The sequence below is a fragment of the Amblyraja radiata genome, chromosome 29 (assembly GCF_010909765.2).
Source record: "Amblyraja radiata isolate CabotCenter1 chromosome 29, sAmbRad1.1.pri, whole genome shotgun sequence".
Lineage (NCBI taxonomy): Eukaryota > Metazoa > Chordata > Chondrichthyes > Rajiformes > Rajidae > Amblyraja > Amblyraja radiata.
Window position 1 is genome coordinate 33,229,961 of NC_045984.1, and position 15,701 is coordinate 33,245,661.

Below are 15,701 nucleotides of genomic sequence, written 5' to 3' on the forward strand. Positions count from 1 at the left end.
GAGAAAATGCTGGAAGTTGGGAGACAGTTCTTGGATGGCAGGATGCTCCTCAAACTGCAGTTCAAACTTGACATAGAGCAGAATATACACCTGAACCTCGTCCATACAGTGCACGGTCAATGTGAAAAAGTTTTTTACTCATACGGCACGATTTTATCTTCTCCCCAAAATCCACAAACAGAACAGTCCCGGCAGACCCATTGTTTTTGCTTGTTCATGTCCCACCAAATTAATTTCCACATACCTCGAATCTATCCTATCCCCCCTGGTCCAATCCCTCCCTACCTATGTCCAAGACACCTCACACGCTCTTTGTCTCTTCAATGACTTCCGTTTTCCAGGCCCCCACTACCTCATCTTTACTATGGATGTCCAGTCACTCTACACCTCCATCCCCCACCAGGAAGGTTTTAAAGCCCTCCGTTTCTTCCTCGACCGCAGAACCAGCCAATTTCTGTCTGCTAATACTCTCCTCCTAACCCTAACCCTTTGACTCCTCCCACTTCTTCCAAATCCAAGGCGGTGCTATGGGCACTCGCATGGGCCCCAGCTATGCCCGCCTCTTTGTAGGGTTTACGTCGAACAATCACTGACCTCTACCTCCGCCACATTGACAGATGCATCGGTGCTGCCTCCTGCACCCATGCAGAATTCACTGACTTCATCAACTTCACAATTAATTTCCATCCTGCACTCAAATTCACTTGGACCATCTCCGACATATGCCTACAGTTTCTGGATCTCACCGTCTCCTTCACAGGAGACATCTATTATAAACCTACTGACTCCCATAGTTATCTAGACTACACTTCTTCCCACCCTGCTTCCTGTAAAGACTCTATCCCCTCTTCCCAATTCCTCCGTCTACGCCGCATCTGCGGCTAGGATGAGGTTTTCCATATTAGATCAACGGAGATGTCCTAATTCTTTAGGAAACGGGGGTTCCCCTCTTCCATGATAGATGATGGTTTCCTCGATATCTCGCAGCTCTGCTCTTGCTCCCTCTCCCCCCAATTGCAAAAAGGATAGAGTCCCCCTTGTCCTCACCTTCCACCCCATCAACTGTCGCATACAGCTCATAACTGTACTACTGGCCACATCTTCCCATCTCCACCATTTTCTGCTTTCCGCAGAGACCGTTCCTTCCGCAACTCCCTGGCCAACTTGTCCCTTCCCACCCCCTCCCCAGGTACTTTCCCCTGCAACCGCAGGAGATGCAACACCTGTCCCTTTACTTCTCCCCTCGACTCCATCCAAGGACCCCAACAGTCTTTTCAGGTAAGGCAGAGGTTCACTTGCATTTCCTCCAACCTCATCTACTGTATCCTCTGTTCCAGGTGTCAACTTCTCTACATCGGCGACCAAGCGCAGGCTCGGCGATCGTTTCGCTGAACACCTTTGCTCAGTCCGCTTTCATTTACCTGATCCCCTGGTTGCTCAGCATTCAACTCATCTTCCCATTCCCACACTGACCTTTCTGTCCTGGGCCTCCTCCATTATCAGAGTGAGGCCCAGCACAAATTAGAGGACTAGCACCTCATATTTTGCTTGGGTAACTTACACCCCCCCAGTGGTATGTACATTGACTTCTCTAACTTCAAATAGTCCTTGGTTTCCCTCTCTCTCCATCCTTTCCCCCTTCCCAGTTCTACCACCAGCCTTACTGTCTCTGACTACATTCTATCTCTGTCCCTGAAATTTAGGATGAGAGGGAATCTTATTGAAATATATAAGATTATTAAGGGATTGGACATGCTAGAGGCAGGAAACATGTTCCCGATGTAGAGGGAGTCCAGAACCAGTTGCCACAGTTTAAGAATAAGGGACAGGCCATTCAGAACGGAGATGACGAAAAACTTTTTTACCCAGAGTGTTGTGAATCCGTGGAATTCTCTGGCTCAGAAGACAGTGGAGGCCAATTCTTTGGATGCTTTCAAGAGAGATTTAGATAGGGCTCTTAAAGATAGCGGAGTCAAGGAATATGGGGAGAAGGCAGGGATGGGGTGCTGATTGTGGATGATCAGCCATGATCACATTGAATGGCGGTGCTGGCTCGAAGGGCCGAATGGCCGATTCCTGCACCTATTGTCTATTGTCCCCTGACATCAGTCTGAAGAAGTGTCTCGACCTGAAACGTCACCCATTCCTTCTCTCCATAGATGCTGCCTGTCCCGCTGAGTTGCTCCAGCATTTTGTGTCCTCCTTCGATTTCAACCAGCATCCAAGTTCCTTGTAGCAGAGTTATTGAAATGGACCTGGTGCTTTGGTGTCAAGTCACCAAGTCTGTGTAGTTCCAGGAATAACTCACCACTGTACAGTGTTGCTATAATTGACCCCAGGGCTTCTAGGTTAGACTGTGGATTAAAATTAGCAAGCTCATTACACGGTTTACACCCGTGGCAGCAAGATAGCACAGTTCAAGGAGTGGCCATAGTACATACAACAGTCTGATAACAGTGACTATTACAGGACAAATATTAAAGTGGGCGATGTCACATGCTATCTCCTAGCAAGGGTTGAAAATGGAGGAAATAGATACTACTGCATGAACCCACAAAAATACAAAAACAACAAGGGCTGCTTACGGCAGGATCCATGTAATTCTTGACTGCTCAAGAAACTTGACTAATCGGCCAAACAATGGTAGATATTGAGTTGGTAATGGTCATTTAAATGCACAGTCTTCCTGTTCCTATTGCCAAACAACTATTAGATAAAATATAGCACTTACCAGAATGCGAGGGATCTTGTATGTGGTGGCTCCTGTTCAATATTTTGGCCTGCAGGGCTGTTGTATTCCTTGGCCTGCTGAGTGCCCTCTCTAGAGCTGTGCAGGGCCCTATTGTTCCTTGAAGACCAATTCTTTTTTAAATGGTGCTTTTTCTCCAACTTACAGCCGTGACTTTAAGTCGCTGATGGAGATCCTGCGTTCTTTGTGAGTCCCAGCACTTTAGAAACCTTGTGACTGGGGACTGAGGTCAAAGCTGTTATGGCGCCAAAAGAGATTCATGTTTGTACTTGCGGGACTTTTTAATAATACACTTTAGTTCCCTGTAACTTGTGAATTCTCTTTTATCTCCAGTTTCTGCCCCTTCCTACTTTATTCCTGTGTAATAAAGACACGTTCATTTATGCAGGTGAAGTGATGCAAATGAGCAGTAAATGAATCATTTTCATTCAGCAGGACCTTTTAGCTGCCCTGGGGTTTAACACAAATTAAAGTTGTTTTAAAACAATCCATACGAGCTCAGTAGCAACTGTTAATATTGACAATGCTCTATTTACCACCACTAGCTCTGGCAGGGAGATTTCTGAGTGAGTTACATAAGGCTGTGCTGGTGTTAGGGAGGCAGATAACTCACCTGGGGGTCACCTTTACCTGTGAATCTGGATGCAGTAAGAAGTTACTTATGCTTGTGCTTGTAACACCATTAGTAGGGGAGGGGGTTAACAAAGCAACACACAGAAGGAGAGAGAAAGAACCTGACTGTTCAAACCTCCTGTACAATCCAACAAAACCAACTTTTCCAACAATTCCCTTCCTCTGTTTTTGGAAAGTGGACCAGTCAGGAGGTAGAATCACAATTTGCAAATTATTTTGCTTTTAGATTTTCGTGAAGTTGCCACTAATAATGTTTCCTGTGCAGAGCTGAAGCAGCTGGATTCTCTAAGCCAGGGTGCAGGGCAGACTTCATCTCAATGGTGAGTCTTGGTGTGCTGGCATCTTGGTTTTAAGGTCAATTAGCTGTTCAAGACTAGTGGAAAACCTCTGGAAAATCAATACAACAGCCTAATGAGCAGTCAGATATTTACAATTGTTTGTGTCTTACCAGAATAGAGATAGTCTAAAATAAGGAGAGCATTAATGGTCAGTATGAACAGAGTACACTTTCAGTCTCAAAACCTCTGCATCAAATCTGTTAAATGGCTACAGGGGTAATTTTTCATAATACTTTTCTTGTCAACAACATTTGGATTATAACACGTTTGGACATTACAAAAGGTGAGTTTAGGCATGTGAAGAGAATAATATATGGATTGGTAGAGATTTCGTTTAGTTTTGTTTATTATTGTCACATGTACTGTGGTACAGTAAAAAGCTTTTTTGATGCGTGCTACCCAGTTATTGAAAAGACTATACATGATTACATTCAAGCTGTCCACATTGTACAGATATAGAATAAGGAAATAATGTTCAGTGCAAGAAAAAGTCCAGTAAAGTCTGATAAAAGAGGGTCTCCAATGAGGTAGATTTATATTTGTGCAAATGATCAATGTAATGTAGTCCATAACAAGCCTCTACAAGCACTTGGCCCTTTGTTATAAAATTCTACAATACATGCGACCAGCGATTTTGTTTTTACATTAACATTCCACTGATTAGATTCGGGCCAGTTATAAATTTCATGTCATGTTTAACATTATGATGATGAACAAGAGCTCAGCAGTCAGCAAAATGACCGCAGGAACAGAGTCAAAATAACCTGAAGGGAAAATGATCAGCGTGGAATCATTTTGGAAATGTAACTTCTTGACAAGGCAGCGGCAGTGGGGAATTGATTGCCATTTAACCATAGATCTGATGGATTGAGTGGGTCATGAAACAAAAACTTTAAACTGAACAGAGGAAACAAGAAATCCCAAATAGTGAGCACAATAGATACAAAGCTTGCAATTTTATTTTTAGTTTCAATGAGGAGTGGAGGTATGAATCGACAATTAAAATACTCATTTTAATTGAGGATTTAAAAAATACTTTTTCAGCGTTGATGATAGGCGGGTCTTCACGATCAGCCAGAGCCAAAGTCGGAACTGTTTGTAACCTACAGTGGACTTTATCATTGACATTTCACTGTTGTCGGGGAACAAATTGAAACCAGGTCTCGGATTGCAGCTGTAAGTCTCTTGCGGAAAGTTGTTTCTTATAACTTGGAAGCATGATCAAGTTTGAGAAGTTTGACACAAGTGAGAGAATATACAAACTGAATATCAAAGTATATTTGTAACAAACACCTTGTTTTAATGAACCTTTATTTTAAAAAGATCCAATTGTCCCCCAGATTACTTTTCATTATTGTGCTTTCTTCCAGCTTTCTTTTTTTATTGAGACATGGATATGAATTAGTCATCTTGAAAAAAAAATTCAAAAACTCCACAGTTTAAAAACAGGCCTAAAGTCATGCAAAAAAAAAAAACACTTTCGAAAACTTGTGTATTGATGTAACTTTTCTGTGTCAGTTTCAGAAAATATATCAACTTCACGTTAAGAAAACTTTTGGTTTACTTACTTTTCTTTTGATTAGTATTTGTGATTTAGTGTTCGGTCTGTTGGAGAAATCTTGTGCCGATTTAGAGTGAGCGTGTGACACAGTTATAGGCAGCAGATCCACACGGGAAATCTATTGATAGAAAATGAATCTCGCTCTGCCCTAATAAGGTTAACATCCCTGAACTGGCACGGAGTCAGGAAAGACGCAGCATAACTGAGCCAGCTGCACATTGCTGCACTACCTACTTAAGGTCAGTGCCTTATCCTGCCATTTTATTCATAGACATCAGCATTTATTCATCTCTTTTGCTACTTTGCAAAGGAAGGGGATGGGACTAGGGTGGGGGGAGGTTAAAGAGCATTTGATACTGAAAGAAAAGGAATGTGATGAGGGACAGATTCATCATTGCCTACAAGTGTTACAATTGTTGAATGGTGTCAGATAAACTCACCCCTACATATTCACTGCCATGGACTATGATGTGCAGAGGTAAGCCTCATTGCTCACTGTTATCTCACACGGTTAGTACTGGAGGCCAAATACACCTTTCACCCACCTCCGTCGATGTGGAGTCTATCCAGACATTATTGTACTTATTCATACCAGGAAGCCCAGATCAAGGGAAGAGTCCCGATGCCTTAGAGCACCCCAGCATTTGAAATAAAGGATAATGTGGGAGGAGATACGCCAGGAAGAAGCGATCAGATGACATCAAGCCTGCACGTCAATTTCAGATAAAGACTCAAAGTACTGGAGGAATTCAGCAGGTCAGGTTTTATCTGTGGAGGGAATGGACATTTCTCCAAGGAAGTTGCCTGATCCATTGTGTTCCACCAGCACTTTGCGTTTTGTTCAGGTTTCCAGCATCTGCAGTTCCTTATGTCTCCTTTTTAATTTCAGATGATAGCAGAAAGTGAAGAGTGTTAAAGATTGAGACTGGGAGATGAGTAAAGTAGAAGGTTTGCCATGACAGGTGTCAGGGGTTATGGGGAGAAGACAGGAGAATGGGGTTAGGAGGGAGAGATAAATCAGCCATGATTGAATGGTGGAGTAGACTTGATGGGCCGAATGGCCTGATTCTGCTCCTATTCCTTATGACCTTATGACGTCCATGAAATTAAAATGAAGAAAAGCAAAAGATTGTGAAGCAGTACAGGATTTTTTGGACCTTATGAGGAGGAAGAGATAAAGATCAGGAATTGGTGAGATTTGAGAAACGACTGCGGAATAAACTGTCAAAAATACTAAGGAAACCTAATCAAGGTTTCTTTCACTGTGTTGACTTGATTCACGTTGATTGACTTGATGACGGTTTCAGTAACATGAGTAACTAAATTAAAGTTATCACGGAATAAGTCACAAACATTAAAATTGTTGTGTTTTCTTTGTTACTATTTTATCTAATTAGACCGGAAGTGGTGGCGCCTTGTGGCAGCGGCTATCTGCCGACCGTCTGTCTTTTTTCTTTCTTTTGTCTTGTTAGGAGTATGTTTTTAGTTTCATTTTAGCTGTGTATATGTTGGGGGTGGGGAAATGTTTTAATCTCTTCTCTGAACAGAGGACGTGACTTTTCCCTTGTCGTGTCTCCATTGTCGTTGGGCCTAACATCGCTGAGCTGGCGGCCTCCAACCGGGATCGACCTGAGGGCTCCAGCCGTAGAGCCTGCGGACTCACCATCGCGGAGCTGGCTGACTTCGGAGCTGTGGTGGCGCTGCGGTTGCGGCTGCGACCTGACTTCGGAGCTTAGGAGCTTCGGCCGCGGGCCCTGTGGACGGTGGAGTCGGGAGTTCGCGGGTCCCTGGTGGGAGACCGATTTTTGGAGCTCCCGCAACGGCAACTTCTCCCGCCCGAATCGAGGGTTTGAATCGGCCCAGAGCAGGGCCTTACATCGCCCGGCGCGGCTTAAACGGTCCCGGGACTTACCATCTCCCATCAGGTCCATCTGAGTGACGAGTTTAAAAAAAGGACTTATCTTTGTACTTGTGCATCATATACCAGACATCCCATGCAATGCATTGAATTTGAAGTGCAGACACTATCTGTATCTAAGCATGGAAACTAGTTTATGCATAGCAGGTGTTCACAAGTTGTAAATCAAATGCCAGCGATCCTGATTTTTATTTAATGGTTGAGAATTGAATTTGAACCCCCAGAGACTACACTGATTCCATTCAGCTATGGACCTGACCCTCTTATTCTGTACATGGACACAAAGTGCTGGAATACATTAAAACATTCTTGTAAGAGATGAATCTTATTCATTGCTATTTTCCTACCTACAGAACTGTAATGCATGTCTGCTAAAGACATGGACATTCTAGCTTTTTAAAATTCATAAGTTTGTCAGATAAAACAGAGTTATGAAAAAAAATGCTTCTGTGAGAGGCCACACACATGACCAGTCCTATTTGACCTCTGACACTAAACAAACATTGTCAGCATAACATAAATATTTCACGTGATAAACTTTGAAAAAAGAATCATATATACAGTACAAACAATATACCTGTGATGCTTTCAGAATTAGAAGAGATGTATTCCACAATCTTTCATATTTTTGGTCACACACGTGACTAAGAATGGGCCAGACACACCACCATCTGACAAGAGAAATTCCTCTTCATCTCCTTTCTGAAGGTACATTAATTCTGAGGCTGTGGCCTCTGTTTCCTAGACTCTCCCACTAGTGGAAACATCCTCTCCACATCGACTCAATCCAGGCCTTTCACTATTTGGTAAGTTAGTCCAGCACTTTGGGTCTATTCTGGGCAAGAGCACCACCTGGCGGCCATGCATCACACTGCTGCCTCATAGTGACTGACCGTAGACTGTGGAGGGTATTGACCAATCTAGCCTTCACTGGTTGACCGGAAACACAGCCCTTTTGGGAGGTGCTATGAGACTGCAATCTGTCTCATGCCATCTGTGCTTCCTCTCTGAGTGCCTTACAAGTTTCCAGCACACTCAAGTTGCACAAATAATCTGTAACTTTTGCACTGAAAGATTCCGTAGCCTTCTATTAACCCTGGAAGTCCCAAGATAACACTGTGTAGATGTGGGGAAATGTGGGGCAAGTTTCTAAAAACAGTGAAACAATGGCCAGGAGTTTATTCCTTGGAGTGAAGGAGGATGAGGGGTGTAGAGGTGTACACGAGGGGAATAGATCAGGTAGATGCACAGAGTCTTGCCCATAGGGGAATCAAGAACCAGAGGACATAGATGTCCCCCTGGACCTACCTGATCTCCCGGTTGCTAAACACTTTAATTCTCCTTCCCATTCCCACACTGACCTTTCTGTCCTAGGTCTCTTCCATTGTCAGAGTGAGGCTAAATGCAAATTGGAGGAACAGCATTTCATATTTGCTTGAACAGCTTACAGCCCCAGTGGTATGAATTTTGATTTCTCTAACTTCAAGTAACCCCGGCATTCCCTCTCTCACCATCCCTCCCCCACCCAACAGCTAACAATGGCATGTTTCCTTCATCATCAATACGTTTTTGCATATCTTTCATTCATTGTTCTACATCTCTCTACATCATCGTCAATATCTCTCAATTCCCTTTCCAGTGACTTTTAGTCTGAAGAAGGATCTTGACCCAAAACGGTACCCAAACCTTCCTTCTCTCCAGAGATGCTGCCTGTTCCGCTGAGTTACTCCAGCTTTTTGTGTTTATCTCCAGAGGATGAGGTGGGAAAGATTAAATAGGAACCTGAGGGGTAACTTTTTCACACAGGTGGGTGTATGGAACGAGCTGCTGGAGGAGGTAGTTGAGGTCGGTACTAGCGCATTGTTTAGGAAGCATTTAGACAGGTACATGGATAGGACAGGTTTGGAGGGATAAAGGCCAAACGCGGGCTGTTGTAGATGGGGCATGTTGGTCGGGAAAGTTGAGCTGAAGGACCTGTTTCCATGCTGTCTGACTCTATGACTCTCTACGACAGTGAAAATAAAAGAATAAAACAGTATTAAGTAAAACTCAGCACTGTCGTTACTTGTATTTTAGGCTCCTATCCAGAGATCCTCGCACATCATCCTACTGACACTCTAGTGCAGCCTGGAGTTCTACAGCACTGTCAGAGGTGTATTATTTGGATAAGGCCCCTGCGTGAAATTTAAAGCTCCCATGACATAATGTAGATGAGCAGGACCCTTTGTTTTATTGTTCCTCATCGCTTCGTCAGATCATGTGGTCATCAACCCGTTGCCACCTGTACAGTCTTACTGGGATGGGTGTCTCCCACATTATAACAATGACTGTCCTTTTTCCCCCTCTCTCTACCTAGTGCTCCAACTGGACTCACATCTAATTCTCCTCCTCCCCCTCTTCAATCCTTATAGTTTTATTTTTGGCCTTTATCCAACTATCTGCCTAAATAAAACCCTCCTCACCTGTATCCACCTATCACTTGCCAGGTATTGTCCTGCCCCCACCTCTCTTTCAGCAACCTTCCACTCCCCCCCCCCCCCCTCCACCAACAATCAGTCCAAAGAAGGGTCCCGACCTGAAATGTTGCCTATCCATGTTTTCCAGAGTTGCTGCCTGACCTGCAGAGTTATTCCAGCACTGTGTCTTATTTTGTACACCACCACATGCAGTTCCATGTTTGTTTAAAACAATCTCATTGGCAATAAAGTATTGGTAGCTTCATGGGTTTGTGATGGTGACGACATTATGCATCATTCTTGTTGTGTGAATGAAAGGTACGGGAACTGATGAATGAACGGGAATCTCCCAACAGTGTTGACAGCTAGGATTATAGAATATCCAGCATCAGAAATACCAAAAGTGATATGAAGCCTTGTGATTTATGATAACATAGATGGTATTGTAGCCTTGTGTTGTCACTGGACTAGTATGTCAGATGGCTGAATTATTAAATCATAGAGGGCGATACATATTCTACCCTGACAGAGGGGTATTTAAGTTGAACAAAGTTGTTTGGAATGGGGAAAGATCATCTGCTGCTATGCCTACATCTTTCCATCTGATAATCCTGCCAACATGGGCCAAACAAGTCCATCAAAAGCTACAGCCAGGCCTGAAGACAGACAAGGGTCACAACCAAATGGACCATCTTTATGGCCAACCTTGCATATTTTACCTACCAAAACATAGGCTTCTCTCAAATCGAACAAGTTGTTCACCAAAAGACTTCACAAGCAATGTAATAATTCATTTGGCAACATCATCCCTGCTTGTGAACACATCAATGACCTATACAAGAAGATTCCCAACATCAACATTAGAGACAGACACAAAGTGCTGGAGTAACTCAGCGGGACAGGCAGCATCTCTGGAGAGAAGGAATGGGTGACGTTTCGGGTCAAGACCCTTCCTTCAACACTGGAGACATTTCTATCACTTTTGACTGCAAACTGCCCCTTGCAAAGTTTCAGTTCCCTGAATAGTCTCACGCTGTATGAAGATCAGGAAGGAATGGAGCTTGGTAGCATAATGGTTCTGTTACTAGAGTAACACCCAGAGTTCTAGACATCAAGAGATGAGTTCAAATCCCAGCATGGTAGCTCAATTATCTGAACATCAGGCTTAAAAAATAAAGAAGGAAATTAAATAAAAATAATTTGTTGAATTAATTTTAAAATATCTTTGGTTATAGCAACCACTGTACTACTGAACTGTTGTTGAAACCCATGGGTCCCCAAGGGTTCTCAAAAAAGGAAACATTTCTTTATGAAATTTAAAGAGGTCATCTGGCCGCCTATTTTTGGCTTTCAGAGCAGTTCCATGAATCCTGCCCACAATCCAAGGGTTCCCAACCTGGGGTAAATTTCACCCACCCAGGGGGTAAATTTCACCTACCCAGGGGATACATTTGTTGATTCTGGATTTGTACAAAGTTGCAAAAAAGGTTGGGAACCCCTCTTAACCTATTCCCTCACAAATATCCCTCTACACACCACCCCCTCCTCCACGACTCACCCTCGTCACTTACTCTAGGGGCAATTCACGGTGGCCAATTAATCTACCAACTCACTCTTCTTTGGGATATGAGAGGAAACTGGAGAAACCTGGAGGAAACCCACACAGTTACAGGGAGAACGTGCAAACTCCACATTGTCAGCATGAGTTGAAGCTGTAAGGCAGCAGCACTACCTGAGCAGCACTTAGTTTCCCATCTGCCAACCTTGCCTTGTGTGATCCAAATGCAGCTCTAGGCTCACCAATAGTCTTACTCTGTAGTTAAGGATGTGCATTGACTGATGGCATTGCTGCCACTGCCCACATCTGGAGAATAATTGTAAAAAGTATCAATGAATTTACATCTTCGAGGATTTGGGAGGAAGCAACATGACTTCCATCCGCAGACAGATTGCAAAAGAGGGGGAAGATCAGAACATCCATTCCTCCCTCTACCAATATAGTTCCTGAAACACATCCACCGGCATAGCTCCATGGGAAGGGGTGTCTCAGCTTTCATTACTGAAAAGCAAAATTCCAGCAGTGTGCTGACCTTCAGAAGTAACAGCCAACAGCATAATCAAGGACCAGTCTCACCCCGGTCACTCCCTCCTTCTCTCTCCCATCAGGCAAGAGGTACAGAAGTGTGAAAACGCACACCTCCAGATTCAGGGACAGTTTCTTCCCAGCTGTTATCACCAACTAGAGAGTGATCCTGACCTCCCATCTACCACAAAAAGCTGGAGTAACTCAGCGGGTCAGGCAGCATTTCTGAAGAAAAGGAATAGGTGATGTTTTAGGTCGGAACCCTTCTTCAAATTGAGTCAGGGGAAAGGGAAACAAGAGATAAAGGTAAATAGAACAAATGAATGAAAGATATGCAAAAAGTAACAATAATCAAGGAAATGGGGAGCCCACAATGGTCCATTGTTGGCTGTGAGGTACGTGATAATGACACCAAGGCCACTGTTATGTGCGCTGTTCTTACAATGTGGAAGGCGACGCACCTGTGGATAAGCACAGGTGGACAAGCAGTGGGGACTGCGCCCTAGGCCAGTCTAAGCTTTTGCCTACTGGCCGAGGGCTACTGCATAATCACAGCGAGTCCCATCACATTAAATTGCCCGTCTACAGTGCTACTAGTGTGAGATGGACAAGTAGTAGCCTTCTGATGTTACCTGACCACTCTTGCACCAAGCAGAGCCATGAACCATTAATAATCAGGGCTAAGATAGACACAAAATTCTGGAGTAACTCAGCGGGTCAGGCAGCATCTCTGGAGAATATAGATAGGTGACGTTTCACAGAGTGCTGGAGTAACTCAGCTGGTCAGGCCATAACTGTGCAGAACATGGATAGGTGATGTTTCACAGAGTGCTGGAGGAACGAAATAGGCAACATGTTGGGTTGAGACCCTCCTTCAGAGTTTGTGTCTATCTTCGGTGTAAAACTGGTGTTAGCAGTTCCTTCCTATACAATAATCAGGGCTATACTGGTTACCGGGACAGGTTTTGATCAGCTAACTTGGGTTTAAAGGGGTTTCCTAGTTCTCCCCTTCACACCCCTCTCAGAGATAGATAGCATTTTAATTAGTATGGGTGTTGGAGGTTCTGGGGAGAAGGCAGGAGAATGGGGTTAGGAGGGAGAGATAGATCAGCCATGATTGAATGGTGGAATTGACTTGATGGGTTGAATGGCCTAATTCTGCTCCTATTGCTTATAATCTTATGACCCAATCTATATATTGTTTAATTGTATTTCCACCTCTCCCAGGTTATCTGAGGTTTCCAGATGGAATGGGACTGAATGGACAAGATCAAGCACAGTACTCAGTAGGTCAGGAACGTGACCCTGTCTGACCTTCTCCACTCTCTCCTTCGTCTGTTCACAGAGGCCAGTTACTAAAAATTTAGCTGAAATTAGCTGACATATCAGAGACTGCTTTGTTGTCTCAGTAAACATCTGTCTTTGTTTTCCTCTCTCTCTCACTCTCTCTCTCCAGTCCCTTTCTCATTCTCTTTCGCTTGCCCCTCTCACATGCATTCTCTCTCTCTCTCTCTTGACCACTCTTGACCACGTCTCGTGCTCTTTCATCCTCTCTTTTTCACCCATTCTACCTCTCACCCCTCTCTCTGGTCCCCTCTCTGAACAATGCTTTATCTCATCTCTCCCTCTTGCTCTCTCCCCCCCTTCTCGTGCCTCTTTCCCTCACCTCTCTCCCATTTGCCTTCTCTTTCTCCTGCCCCCTGTAGCCCAAAGATCCTATAGCGGAGCCCGCTATAGGATCTTTGCTGTAGCCTTTCTCTGTCTCACAGTTATTCTGCGGCAGGTTCCCTGAGGTGCATCCATTCCAATGCTTGCACAGTGAAAAAGGCTGTGCTTCTCTGCTTCTCTCTGCTGCCACCAGTGGACTGCAGATCAAGGTGCAACTTCTCGGTTTGGCCTTACTGCCTTTTCAGACGGTGTCATCTAGGCAGCAGGTTTTTTTGTAGATAGTCACAAAATGCTAGAGTAACTCAGCGGGTGAGGTAGCATCTCTGGAGGAAAGGAAGAGGTGACATTTCGGGTCCAGATCCTTCTTCAGACTGAGAGTCATGGGAGAGTGAAATGCGAGATATAGTATAACTAGACAACAATATAGTCAAATCACCTTCACTAGACAGTTTTAATAGGGCACTAACAGCACGTTAGTATGCACAACACATCCAAGTTGGCGATATGCAGAGTACTGCCCTGCCGTCTACAAATTCAGAAGATTCAGAAGATATGAAAAGGTGCAGAGAACAGATGAATGAAAGGAATGCAAAAGGTCAAATCAAAGCCGGCAACGACAATTTCTCATCCTGTGCTGTGCTCTGTTTCAGGATGAACAGCCTTCCATCACATGGCCAGAATGTAAAAAGATGAGAGGTTTTTGTTTTGGGCATGATATTTTCTTAAAGCCGGTGAGATGGTTTGGGGAAGAGTAGTTGCCACGCCTCGATGTGACTCACTAGGTACTACTGGTTTATAGAGCATCTTAACAGTGATTACATTCATTAAATGATACTTTTATTACATGGATTAGTGGGCGTTTCTGCTGTTTTATGGGATGTTTTCCAGGGTTCCTTTCCTTTTTCTGTGAAAGCTACAACAAAGGGGCCCCTAAATATTCCAAGCATTCCCGCTCCAAAGTCAGACTCCGTCCTTGTTTCGACATCTACTGTGGTCTACCTCTATGGGGACAGAGAGAAGGCTTCCCAGTATTGATGACGAGTTTGGGAAAGGTGTTTGAATGTAAGTTATTCTTTGTTTAAACATCTGTTGGAATCTCTCCTTTGCAATGCGGCCACACCCAGATGGCAGACGGGTAAATGGGTCTTTAATTCAGCTGCGCGCGGTTGGCAAAACCACAGGCTGTCAATGTCTGATGAATTTGGTTTACTTTTGTTGGATCAAATACAAAGGGCAGACTCCAGAGAGGCTCCTAACATCCTCTTGCACAGGATTACACTGCACCAAACCAGCCAAATGTACCCTGCTGCCGGGAACTAGCTGTGAATCTGCAACTGGAGTGAACTTTCTGTACATCACAACTAATTATAATGATATCTGCTTGGTAACATGTAGGTAGCTGATTATTGCAGATGGAATGGAGATTTACCTTCAAGTAGGAGACGAGTTAGTTGTTCCCCTTAGCATAAATTTGTATAATCAGTTTAGAGTATAGAATCTACTTTGGCTTTGGGCTTGGTTTTCTTGCACTTATCCTGGCGTTATAACATGTACTTTGTGTTTTAATTGTAATTCATGAGGTCTTTACCTTGACTAAAAGGAACTGTTTTAAATGGTGTCTCAGTAAAATGCAAGTGGAATATTTAGTGAATACATGTTTCAACAAGTCGAGTTGAATGAGCTTGGGAAATTCAAATGGATGCAATATCCAAAGCATTTTAACACCACATATGGGGAAGCTAACCACACATATATGCTCATATTGAAGCAGCTTGGAATTGCTTCCATTAAAATCCTAATGAATGCAAGTTATACACTTGAAACATCATCTGTCCTTTTTCTCCACAGATGCTGCCTGGCCTGTTGTGTTACTCCTGCATTTTGCGTCTATCTTTGGTGTAAACTGGCATCTGCAGTTAATTTTTATTAAATGCAAGTTATAGTTGTATCTGTACATATATCCATCAGGTTGTAAGAGACAGTCATGAAAAATAGTGGTTTTGTAGGCTTTGACAGTTTCCAAAGGTCCTCTATCACCAAAGATGCCACAAAACAAAGACCATCCATCAACCTGCACTCACTGTGCATCACTACCCCTCAACAGTAAAGTTCACACCGAGATCTTGAAAAAGTGAAGAATCTTTCCATCATTGGTACTCACCTCTCATTGAAAGCTGACATTGATGATGACGTTCACCATTGTCTTCAGTGATCCAGCAGTCTGAGGAAGAGAGCGTTTGAAGATCATGACTTTAAATCCAGTGCTAAGCTCATAATGCAGTGGGTTGCAGAGAT

At 43.7% G+C, this 15,701-nt stretch overlaps 1 long non-coding RNA gene across 3 annotated transcripts in view; it reads right to left on the minus strand.

Moving 5' to 3' along the window:
* The window catches only part of LOC116989663, a 45,388-nt gene extending 40,004 nt beyond the window's left edge, over positions 1 to 5,384 (minus strand). For all 3 annotated transcript variants that reach the window (XR_004416279.1, XR_004416280.1, XR_004416281.1), the window contains exons 1-2: positions 5,289 to 5,384; positions 2,732 to 3,106 (exon numbers count right to left, since the gene is read on the minus strand). This is a non-coding gene — a long non-coding RNA (uncharacterized LOC116989663). The remainder of the gene's footprint in view (positions 1 to 2,731; positions 3,107 to 5,288) is intronic.
* Positions 5,385 to 15,701: the final 10,317 nt, after the last annotated feature.